The sequence below is a fragment of the Schistocerca cancellata genome, chromosome 8 (assembly GCF_023864275.1).
Source record: "Schistocerca cancellata isolate TAMUIC-IGC-003103 chromosome 8, iqSchCanc2.1, whole genome shotgun sequence".
NCBI classification, from domain to species: domain Eukaryota; kingdom Metazoa; phylum Arthropoda; class Insecta; order Orthoptera; family Acrididae; genus Schistocerca; species Schistocerca cancellata.
The window spans coordinates 178,084,425-178,097,763 of record NC_064633.1 but is presented as its reverse complement, the minus strand read 5'-3'; the positions used below and the strand labels follow the sequence as shown (position 1 = coordinate 178,097,763).

Here is a 13,339-nt window from a genome sequence, read left to right as displayed (position 1 = left end):
TGATTTAGGTTTTTCGTGATTTCCCTAAATCGCTCCACGAAAATGCCGGGATGGTTCCTCTGAAAGGGCGCGGCCGACTTCCCACCCCGTCCTTCCCTAATCCGATGAGACCGATGACCTCGCAGTTTGGTCTCTTCCCACAAAACAACCAAACCCTACTGTGACCTAGTTTAGTGTCTCACTCTGATGTTTAGCGATGTCCACTTTAGAAATCTTGTTGTGTCCTATATCCGTTGTTGCACAATTTAAAATATGTAATAAATATTGGGATTTACCTGGACGAAGCATTTCATTTGTATATTGTAAATTCCTTCATGGAGGTAGTTAACGGTTGTCCGTCTCGGTAGCTGAGTTGTCAGCGTGGTGGATTTCTAACTAAAGGGACCCGATTTCGATTTCCGGCCAGGATGGAGTTTTTCTTAGCTCGGGAACACGGTGTTGTGTGGTCCTCACCCTTGTATCGTCTTTTTTGACTTCTACTGGTAACACTGCTGTATGGGCATATACCGAACTCAATAAAAATTACAAGGAAAGTTATTTAACTGTAAATTATGGGAGTTCCGGTACCTAGAATTCAAGGTTAGGGCCATGTTTTTCTCATTAACTGCATTTTTTAGAACCGTTGCGTAACTTTTATTAACTATTTGAATTTCGGGCTCACATATGCTGATCATGAAGATGACTCCGAGATAAACCAGTGTTATCACTGGCAATAACGAGATTCAATGCCTGCCACCTGGTAGTATTATGGTAACGTCGCACGGCAAAATGGGCCTATTCGCTTCAAAACCTGCACAAAATAGAAACAGAAAAAGATGCGCGTTCCCACTCTCTCCCGCAGCATCTTGTCTTAATATTACTGATGCATATTTGTCGAATGCTACGATAGCGCTCCAGTCACAAGTCGGTGCAATGACAGTTTCCAGCACACAGTCAATCAGACAACAATACATTTGGTGATATCGTTTGCGTGGACAGTTTAATATATGGCAGCGAATCTACCCAGTTCGAAGTTCGAAATAACATGGAAAGCACTCCATAAGGTACATTTACTAGATTTTTAACCGTTGTAATGTCGTACACTGAGGAGACAAAAGCCATGGGGCACCGATATGCACAAGTACAGATGGACATAGTATCGCGTGCACAACTTATAAGCGGCAGTCCATTGGCGTAGCTGTCACTCGCGTGATACATGTGAAAAGATTTCCAATGTGATCATGGCCACACGACGAAAATTAACATGCTTAGAACTTGGAATTGAAATTGGTGCTGGACGCATGAGAAAATCGTTAGGGAATTCAATATTCCGAGACACCCAGTATCAAGAGTTTGCCGAAAATACCAAATTTCAGGCATTTCCTCTCACCACGGACAACGCAGTCACTGATGTCCTCCACTTAACGACCGACAGCAGCGGCATTTGCGTAAGGTTTTCAGTGCTAACAGCCAAGCATCGCTCCGTGAAGTAATGACCGACGCGAGTGCCCTTTGCTAACAGCATGACAGCACCTTCGGTGCCTCTCCTGGACTCGTGACCATATACTTTGGACCCGAGACTACTGGAAAATCGTGACCTGGACAGACGTGTCCCGATTTCAGTTGGTAAGAGCTGATGGTAGGGTTCAAGTGTGGCACAGGCCTATCGACGCCATGGATCCAAGTTGTCAACAAGCCACTGTGCAAGCTGGTGGTGGCTCCATAATGGTGTGCGCTGTGTTTACATGGAATGGGCTCGGTCCTCTGGTCTAACTGAACGGATCATTGACTGGAAGTGGTTATGTTCGGCTACTTGGAGACGATTTCAGCCAGTCACCTATTTCAAGTTCCCAAACAACAATGGAATTTTAGTGGATGACAATGATTCATGTCATCAGTCTACAATTGTTCACTACTGCTTTGAAGAAGTTCTGGACAATTGGAGCGAATGATGTGGCCTTCCATATCGCCCAACTTGGGACATAATTGAAGAAATCCACTAACAAAACCGTGTTTGACAAAGGGCAGCTTGTTATGACAATGAGGCTAGGGCCACAAATCTCAGATGGTACGAAGATGAACGACTGTTTGTGTGATACCGTCGTGAGCATCTGTGGTAAGTTATTAAAGGACGCCTTAGCTACGGGTAGGCGATAAGCTGTTATGTGTTCACTCGGCATTACAGAACATGGAGGTGGGAAATTTGCCCCGTCTATAAGGAAAAGAGCTGGCCTGCTGTGACAGATCTGACGGCAGAGAACAGGGCCGGTGCAGGCACCAGTGTTTCTGCGCAAACTGTTATGCGCGTATTGTTGAAAATGGGTCCCGCTGCAGACGACCCCTTACGTGTTCCTACGTTGACGCAATGACATCGGCAGTTACGATTGCGTCGAGCACGCGATCACCGAGATTGGACCTAGATCAATGGAAAAGAGTGGTCAGGTCGAACGAGTCGCGTTTCTTGTTACACCAGGTCGATGGCAGTGTCAGAACACGCTGTCATCCGGGCAAACGGCTGCCTGAAACACGCACCGCACAACGGACGCAGCTTCTGGTCGGAGGTACAGTGGCGGAGGGGAGAGGGGGGCCGCGGGGGTGGGGAGGGAGGGGGAAGTATAATGGAAAAGGAAAGAAGGTTAGAGTTTAATGTCCCGTCGACATCGAGGTCATAACAGATGGAGCACAGTTGGTATTATAGAATGATGAGGAAGGAAATCAGTCGTACCCCTTCAAAGGGCTTTATGCGATTTAGCGAAATCATGCTCATTTTGCTGAGTGCAGTACTGGACACTCGCACAAAAATAATATCTTACACTGAGACACTCATACAAGCAATGTGGCCTGCCCACACACACTATGGTGTTATGGTAGGACTAACATGGATGGTTTGACAATGGACTACAGCCGTGCGAAACCGGTCGCTATTTAAATAAAAACAAACTCCTGTGCAAACTTCGACGGTTTTATTACTTTATTAAATCACGGAACACCTAAATGTAGACGACCACATGAGGATTTGAAACGTCGTCCTCCCGAATGCGGTGTCAGTTGCTAACCTCTGCTTCACCTCGCTCGCTGGGGTTGTTCTGCTGAGTAGGACATTCACCTGCTGTTACATCGGCCCTGTAGCAGTAATAGAAGGCACCATGAAACGCGTGTACCACGGAAAAGTCATTGCGGACCACCTACGTGGTCTTACGTCTCCACAGTCAGCTAGTGGTCTTTTGTTTAGAGTTGCTGACTCTCAGTCACTGGGTACTCGGTTCGACTCCCAGCCGGATCGGCGATTTCCTCCACTCGGGACTAGATGTTTATATGTTGCTCTCATCATCGTTTCATCATCATCCACGAGAAAATCATCGAAGTGGCGTCAAAATAACTTGCATCAGGCGGCCGACCATATAAGATGTGGTCTCCCGGCCAAAAATGCCATATCAACATTTCATGTCTTCCCCGACAGCGACGGCATCTTCCAGCTAGATAGCTTTCCTTTTACGAGACAAGATTAGAGCTATAGTTGTTTCACGAACTTCGTACTGAAGTCACTTTGAGGCCTTGTTCACCAAATGTGTTTAATCTCATGACCTTTGCGTATGCCTTTGATGCCACGTACCTCCAGAGAACTACTAAGAACTTGTCGAAACCACACCATGCTGAATAAATTTTGCATCCAGTTTCAAACACGGTCCAAGATGTTGTTAATGTGGTGGTTATAATTTTTTGAATCATCCGTGTATATACGTACACTCACAATCATGCGTAGTGATGCGATACAAAAATAAATGACATTTATATTCGTCATCACTTCGAAGGTGGCATCATAAACAATGAAGTACCAAAAACTGTAATCTTTTCGACGTATACAAGGAAGATTCAGGCGATGACGCAGTAACAAAGTTTATATGTATTATCAAGCATATATTTCAAAGCAGCTTCTTCTTCAGCTGACTGAACATAAATATCTATTAGACGGTCGGACACGCTCCTTTACTATAATACCACCTTCGAATTAGCGATTCTAAAACGCATCCGCACATTGCTGTAAGTTATTAGTGTAGCATATTTGTGGAACGTGGAGTAGTAACTACTGATAATGAACTAGGTAGTGAATATGGCATGACTGTGACAGCTGTATTACCACCTTCATAACTACAAACCAACTGTGTGTCTAAATCGCGTGCCGTTCATTGTGGTAACTGTCATTAGTTTACCATTTGGCGAATTATGAGACGCTTTTCAAGAGACGTACGTAATGCAGAAACAGTTGCACTCTGTTTTCTGTGCTATGTGACTAATGTAGCAACATACAAATGAAACTGTTCGCTTCAGCTCTTAAGTCTTAATTTACGCAATCTAACATGACAAAACTGGCTACTGTGTTATCTGTATGATTTATGGTTGGTTAGTGCTTCTGTCCCTTTTGCAACTGAGTTAATTATGAAGCTAATAGTGTGTACATTACAATACAGTTAATTCGTTATACTACTCGAGGTAGTTGAGAAAACGAAGTTGCGGCCGTCACATGTAAACCATTAAAAAACTTTCTACGAAATTTTTGAAATCAGATACTAAATATTAGAAATTACTACTAAATATTAGAAATTACATGTCGATGATAGTACGGTCATAGGTCCAAAGGACAGTTCAGAAATCTGAAATGTCGACTTAGATTTGGCGCTGCCAATATATCGTTTGTAACAAGAAAAAGCAATGTAAGGCATTTTGTTCTATGTTGATAATGTCAGAATCTAATCTACTTCAAGTAATTAGTTGATACACTATGTATCTCTGCAAGCAGTTACTGCATACATCAAAGAAAAGTAAAACCGGTTCCTTAAGATTTGGCAGAAACCAATTCTCAAAAACTCGACTACTGCAAATTTTACGAGTACACAGTTGTTACCAATCCTAAAAAGTAAAGTAACGATTTATCTTTGGATAGCGTGGTAATTGTGTCTATTGTCTCTCAATGAGTCCCGTACTCCATGTATAATAAGGTAATAAAGACTATTACATAAAATTTAGACTTCTTTTTACGAACTTCCACATTTCTTGCTTTCTTCTTTTCTTAATATTTACTGTCGCAAATTTCTGTTTTGTATTACACTTCTTGAAAGAAATGAAATTATATGTAACTTAATTATTTTGGTGACTAAATATTACGCTAAATACTCTTCTCTTGAGAAAGTTGTGATGTGATTCAATAAACAACATTATCGTAATATACTGTCTGTTGCTTTAGAAAAAAGTAGAAATCATGGAAGAAAGACGATACTTCCTTACGCTTCTACATCATATGACCGACAACATCTACATCTATAGTATATGGAAATGTAATACCAACATCATAAACAATGAAGTACCAAAAACTGTAATCTTTTCGACGTATACAAGGAAGATTCAGGCGATGACGCAGTAACAAAGTTTATATGTATTATCAAGCATATATTTCAAAGCAGCTTCTTCTTCAGTTGACTGAACATAAATAATTATTAGACGGTCGGACACGCTCCTTTACTATAATACCCACCACGAATATGAATGGACCGTTATTCACAGAACCATTCATTGTGCTGCGGGTGCGGGCATGAATGTCCCATCGAACATAGTTCAAAATGTATTTCTAAAAGCGTGAATGAAGGCTTTCATATCCCTGAATATAGCGAAATTAACAGTAAGGATTTAGTACTAGTGCTGAAGTCGTCTTTGAGATGTGGATTAAAACCTATCATTTGTAGTGATTTCTGAACTGCACAAAATAACTCAGGACCTTCGACTCAGATTCGTAGAGGCGAGATTATTCAATCACTTGGTATTCCTATTGGTTCAGAATTCCAACAATTAACAAGGCTTTGGAGAAGATCTCTTGACTTCTGATGAAAAGAGGCCAGTGTGAGTAAATTATAATGATTCATTCATTTCCCAGGAAAGTTTTCTCCTAGTTTTGAGCCAGCTGTTATATTGAACAAAGAGAAATAACCCCAAAGACTGTAAATGTAACTTCGTTGAGCACTGTAAAATGGCTAGCTGTTATTTCTACTTTTCGTCAATTTAAATGATGTCTACTTTATGTTCCGCACATTATCGAAGTAACGTAGACTTGCTCCACGTCACTTGCTATGCATGTGGTCATGTACAATTGAGCCTATTATAATTTATATGCCTTGATATTGAAGCAGCTAAGTGATGCTTTGTGAATTTACTTATTCTGAAGTAATCTCTAAGCCATTGTACATTTTAATATATGTATACATCTAGTAAGGCAGTCCTCGTCTACTAGATTTCGAGTTATTCTGTAATGCCAAAACTAGACGTCTTTCCCCACCGCGGATTATTGAATACCTCACTATATCACGCAGCACTAAGGAGAGGATTTACAGCAAACAGAAGCTAATCAAATTTTTAATCTTTACCAAGGATCGAATTCAGATGGTTTCATATCCATTTTCGAAAATGGCTTACCTGTTCATGTTAACGCTATACAATGCAAATAAGGAGACTAATGTAGTTTGCTTTCTGATGTCCGAAAAGTTATGGTTGTACCCTGTACCTTAGCTGTGTATTCTTATTTTGAAATTCATGAAGACTGAAGACCACCTATGAATAAAAAAAAATTCCATTGTGTAAAGAAAATGTTCAACTTGTCATCAGTTCACCATTGTAAATTTATCCCTGTCATGTAACTCACCTACCAAACATGCGCATAATGAATTTTCGAAGATTGATGTGATAATAAAGTGAAGTCCGTCAAGGTTAAACAAATTGAGTATCAAATTATTGATGGCGATCGGTAGGTGAGTATATTAAGGCAGAGAGCATTTGCCGTCTGTGGACAGGCTCAGAGTATCAAATCGAAATTATGAATATTGTCTTTTTCGGAACAGTTCATAACTGGATTCTTTGATTTGTATGATAATATGTCGTTACGTGAAAAGAAACAATGCAGACAAAAGCCTATACTGAATTTTTCGCTTTAGGATCCAGTTAAGTAACATGTCTATGATTAAAGTCATACCATGTTTGTAAACGATGCTCTACTAAATTATATGTAAACAAACAAACAAAAATGTCATGAACATATCATAACTTCATGTTACAGAAAGCAATAGCAATAAACAGAAACTGATGTGGAGAAAAAGCATTTGTATAATAGTAAATTTCTATTGAAACTTTAATTCACTCTCTCAGGTAAAGAGCTCCAGATGTTAATAATACCAAGGTGTAAAGTTGACGCTGGTTTAAGGACACAAAACAAGCAGAAAACCAGATAGAAAATAGGGAAATAGAAGAACGTAATCAACGGTTTCGGTTAGTTGTCATTTAGCTTCGGGCAGAGTATGCGATATTTGTTGCGAATAAGATAAGGTGAAATGTGGGTAGTCAACATAACCCGAGCCACGTTAACTTGTAGAGTTCAGAATACAACAGATTAATATTGAGATTGGGGTGTTCACTTCGTATCGAGCAAGGAGGCTCTTATCATACAATACTCGATTAACAGAAACTAATAGGTTGTTATGCGTGTAGGCACAGTGTTGCCGCTAACAAGGATGATGTAGTGTCAAATCATTAAATGTGTCTCCATCGTTGTTTTCTACAGTATGTTCCGGAAAGAATCAACGAACATTTGTAGTAATATGTAGCATGTTCTGGATTTATAGCCTGCCTGGTACAGTTCCACATCTTTTCACCTCATCTCCTGTTCCACATCAGCAAATAGGAGAATTTTCGGCGTAAATGTTAACCTACCTTCAAGAGAACCTGAGAACAGTAATGGCATAGTAATTATTGCCTACGAACTTCTCCAGTTAAGATGTGGGGCAGCTCGGAATTTCCAAATCATTCACCAAAAAAGAAGGCAACAAAGTTCTGACACTTTTCATCAAACGTGCAATTGTTTGAAAATGATATAATATGGTAGCGGCTGTGCAAATAAATCATCTAGTAGCTACTACTCAAACTATATGATGGTACAACAAGTGTCCCATCACAATTAAAAAACACGTGTAATTGTAAAATCATTAATCCATGAACCAAACGTCACGTAAGACTGGCATAGTTTAAGATATGCTTGTAGTCATGTTTACTGTCACTTGAACGAGTATGTACAGTGCCTCAGAGCTCTGCTCCGTCTTATGCAGTGCCAAGTAATTCCAACACAGATGGGCAGGTACGAGAATTTCCACCATTCATTTCAAACTACTTTGGAAATAACGACGAATAGTGTTAACATAAAATTATTGACGCTCTTTAATCCTACAGCCATAACGGGAACAAATTTTCAAAATATTTCAAAAATATCTAGCAGCTGATATGGTACGTCGATAGAAGTGTAAATAACAGATCCGCAAATTATTTTTCACACTGTTCCATGATATAAATGGCGTGGAGAATAATCGGAAAAACACGTGCAAATGCAGATGCACAAAAAATCTACCGGGTTCACCACATCAGAGACGCTGCATTCTTCGGCGAAAGTAAACAAAACTGAGATTTGCATAAAATGGACGCTACATCGAAAATATTTCTAGTGCATATGTTTAGAATACATAATATTTTCATAGATTCATGATACAGTTGGTCTTCAGTTGTGTGTGGAGATAAACGTCGTTGTGATGTTACATTCTGTCACTCAGCTGAAACCTGAGAGGTGGTTGTCACCGCCTGTGATGCATTTTTTTTTCAAGGGCATAAAATTAAACTAATGTAGTGAAAGCAGCTTTCATCGCTATTTATTATCCTATTAAATGCAGGTGTTGGCAGAGTTGCAGCTATAATGGGCTAAAAACACAGTTGATGCTTTTATGAATATACCTGCATTGTCCAGTTAGCTATATTAAGATGTAACCGAGGAACTAATGAAATATACATCTTGTCATCCAAATGCTACCGAGAAAATATTTGGCTCTCTGGATAAACTTGTGTGATTGTTAATGTGACATGGAGGGACAAATAAGAAGGATCAGTAGGGGAAGGGGTACTGATTTCTCAGCGTTATCTGTTTCGGCAAGGCAGTCACTTTCTGGCATCGTCAGCAGTCAGGTAAGGACGGTGCTCCTACCTCGGTCTCGGCGGAGCGAGTCGAGCGTGGATGCCGGCAGCGGCGCGCGGCCCACGACGCTCGATGCTCGTCGGCGACCGCGGAGCGACTGACGCGCCGCGCCGTGCAGCCCGCTTCATATGGGCGCGCTCGCGCATGCGTAGTCGCGTCTGCTGCGCGCACCTCAATCTCTTAACCTCAGTTTACACCGGAGCGAATGGAAGCTAGCACGAGCCAACGAGCGTCTGCAGACAATTCGTCCGCCCTCAGTATCATTCTCTTCCGTCTGTGAAGAAGCGTTTACGGCAGAGGAAACGTAAGAGACGCCGAGATAACGAGCACAGCCTATAAAGGCTGCGTTATTGTTTTATGGCACTAGCAGTCGCCACACACAGGACAAAACACGGTTTAGTTAGAACCACGACACAAGAATTTGATATTCACAGGGGATAATTTTGCATGGCGAGAGCACTTTTTTTTACGAAGCAAACAAAATAGCGTACGAAACGAAAATATTTGGTGTATGAATTGGTACGTAAGAGTGGAATGCGTGGAGATAGTGAACTTAACATTGAATTCCAGTTACAGCTTTGAGCATTGCCCCAAAACTCTGCACTTATTTATCGGTTTACATTTTTCTTTGGCTTCCGATTACTAATGAGAAGACATATAAAAACAGAGCACTCATCACCAACGACCAACATAAAGTGAAGAAAGTGTACCATTTACACTCTGGGTATTAACAGCTAGAGACATTTAATTTAGCTATCGTTTCGCATTTCAGTATTTATAGGATGACTACAAAGTCCCATTAACGCCGTATGTATGTATGTATTATTATTATTATTATATTACATAGTTGTTAATGAATTGTTTATTTTTGTTGTAGTTGCTGATATACAGTATGGGCAAAAAGTGTCTGTAGCCCCTAGTATCGAACGCTAATTCATTTGATTTGTTTTAACACAAATACTTACTTACAAATTAAGTGACCAGCCTATCGGTATGTACCCCATCACGCTGTAAGTACATCTTCATACTCGTTCATGTTCTCCTTGAAATATTTTTGAGCATGTTCGGAGTTATAATACAGAATTATATTCCCAACAACGTTGCACAGTTCCTCGTTTATAGCACAATGACGTGCAGGTACATGCGCCTTAATGACTCCCCAGAACGAATTGTCAGCTGTTGTGAGATCAGGATACCGTGGTGGACATTTCAAGGGAGATGGTGTTTCTGATGAGCCACGATCTACCCACCATACTGAAAAGTGATCATTTAGAAATTCGTGCAATGAAAGAGCGTAGCGAGGATCTGCAGCGTCTTGATGTAGCTATATTCGTTGTGTGATGCTTCCTTTCTCAAGATGAAGTATTAACAATGACTGTAACATATGTAAATAATTTGAGCTATTTACAGTCCCCCCAAAGGTATGGTCCAAGCAGATGTTGTGAAGCCTTCGCTGCCTGTATCACTATATCAGGCGGGTTCCTTTCTAATTCGGCTACGTAATGAGCATTCTCTCTCTAGCCCTAACGACACATTTCCAGCACTTGAGCTGCGATAAGTGATACATTCATCTGAAACGACAACCCTGGCACGGTTGACTGCATTTGGAAATTGAGTTAACAAACCATGGCATGCTGAAAAATGCTCATTCAGGTCTGTGTCCGATATCTCGTTCACGAATGCCGGTCCAAAATATCTGACATTAAGTTTTTTTCTTCATTTGATCTCGCATTATTGTTTTCGGTATACCACGTTCCCAAGCACGTTTACATGTCACCTTCATAGCAGATTGCTCAAACGAAGAAGAACCTCAAGCACATCTTTCTTCTCGTGCCTTCTTCCTTCCACACTCCGCGACCTGTATTAACACTGCCAAGAGCAAAACCTCGTCTTTCCTCGAATGCTCTGCCAAGTGTGTTGTCTTTCGTGCACTCACAGATCTGTCACTAAGCCCCCCGCAAAAACGTTAACTACGACCGTTCACATCTTCCATGACTACAAATTAAAACTCGATTGCGAAGCGAAAACATGTAAACATGATTTCTAAAAACTGATTCCAAAAACTGATAAGAAATAACGTAGCTACCAACCCGCATTTGATAATAACCTGCAGTTACAGGGATGCGAGTACGTCTCGCCCACCCTGAACGCCTGAATCGTGGCTGACGTGTCCACTTACACGACGGAGGAACGAGTCGTAATGAGTATGTGTGCTCACGAACAACCCAACACAGGAAACTCAATGGGAGCTATTCAGCATGATTTCATTGTAAGTTTTCAGAAACCTTCCCCACCAAAACCAATAATTTTATGGTGGGAAAAGAGGCTCTCTGTAACTGTTTACACAAAAGATAGTCCCGCTCAGGACGACTCGAAACATTTCTGGAGGCTGCTGCGTCTGCTCAACGGTAGCCAAAAAAGTCCACCCGTAAAAGGTTACACAGGAATCGGGGGTACCTTACTAGACATTATAAAATCATATGAAGAATGTTCTTCAGTTAAAGATATTTAAACCTTAGTTTGTAAACGAAATGAGTAATAAAGACATGCAGAAACGTCATCAATCTTGTAGGGGAGTGTTCGATGTTTTTATAACTCTTCCTTCAAGAGGGAAAATTATTTTCTCAGACGAATGTGCAATATATCGCAGTGCAAAAGTGAGAGATATTCATTTCTGGACTTAATAAAACACATATTTTTACAAAGAAGTTGAACACAACGCACCACATGTCATGATCTGAGCTGCACCACCTGCTGTCCACTTGGTAGGTCCATATTTTCTCGACTGTACTGTAGATCACGTCGAATATCTCACCATGCTACGTGACTGGTTTATTCCGCATCTGCAAGTTTCGGGCTGCTCGGTCAAATATGGTTCCAGCAGAATGAAGCATCAGCCCTTAACGTTGTTGCCGTTCGAGAACACCTCTATATGGACTGTGCGTGGTTCTGTTCATTTGCCTGAAGCTTTCGAGTGGCCACCCAGAACCTCCGATCTGTCATCTTGCGACAGTGTGTTGTGGAGGTCAATTAAACAGAGAATGTTGACGAACTTACGAATGCCGTTCGGCTTGAATTAACTGCTATTGCGCCAGCAACGTTGAGGACAAATTCATATTGTACATGAAGGAGAATAATATTCTGTTGTGAGAACGATAATAATAAAGAACAGTTGCATTCCCTCACTGTTGTCCTCTGCCATGATCCCATATTACTAAAATGCGACGATCAATGAATATGTTGCAACGCAGTAGGATGCAGACTTAGTGATCACTCAGTATTACACACATAAAAAAAGTTTTGCATCGCCTCGGCTCCAGGAGTTCCGGAACCTGTACAGAAAAATGGAATATACAGGGCCATTACAAATGATTGAAGCGATTTCATAAATTCACTGTAGCTCCATTCATTGACATATGGTCACGACACACTACAGATACGTGGAAAAACTCATAAAGTTTTGTTCGGCTGAAGCCGCACTTCAGGTTTCTGCAGCCAGAGCGCTCGAGAGCGCAGTGATACAAAATGGCGACAGGATCCGAGAAAGCGTATGTCGTGCTTGAAATGCACTCACATCAGTCAGTCATAACAGTGCAGCCACACTTCAGGACGAAGTTCAACAAAGATCCACCAACTGCTAACTCCATTCGGCGATGGTATGCGCAGTTTAAAGCTTCTGGATGCCTCTGTAAGGGGAAATCAACGGGTCGGCCTGCAGTGAGCGAAGAAACGGTTGAACGAGTGCGGGCAAGTTTCACGCATAGTGATGTGAAAGATTCAGTGTTTAAACCTTCTCTACCAAGAAACGTCCCAGAACTGCGAGCTCGCATCAACAATGCTTTCTAACTCATTGATGGGGACATGCTGCACCGAGTGTGGGAGGAACTTGATTATCGGATTGATATCTGCCGAATCACTAAAGGGGCACATATCGAACATTTGTGAATGCCTAAAAAAACTTTTTGAGTTTTTGTATGTGTGTGCAAAGCATTGTGAAAATATCTCAAATAATAAAGTTATTGTAGAGCTGTGAAATCGCTTCAATCATTTGTAATAACCCTGTATATCAATATGAACATAATTTCCGCCCTTTTTATTGCTCATGAAAACCACACATTGCATGTTGCACCAACATACAGCGAGACCTTCATAGGTGGTGCTCCAGAGTGCTTCCCACACCGGTACCTATCATACCCAGTAGCACGTCCTCTTGCATTGACGCTTGCCTGTATTCGTCGTGGCATACTATCCACAAATTCATCAAGGCACTGTTGATCCAGATTGTCCCACTCTTTAACGGCGATTCGG

At 41.2% G+C, this 13,339-nt stretch overlaps 1 protein-coding gene across 2 annotated transcripts in view; it reads right to left on the bottom strand.

The window, feature by feature from the left end:
- Positions 1–9,118, bottom strand: part of LOC126095172 (uncharacterized) — a 1,128,014-nt gene extending 1,118,896 nt beyond the window's left edge. For both annotated transcript variants that reach the window (XM_049909900.1, XM_049909901.1), the window contains exon 1: positions 9,041–9,118. The gene's annotated coding sequence lies outside the window, so the exon portion shown is untranslated. The remainder of the gene's footprint in view (positions 1–9,040) is intronic.
- Between the last annotated feature and the right edge of the window lie 4,221 nt (positions 9,119–13,339).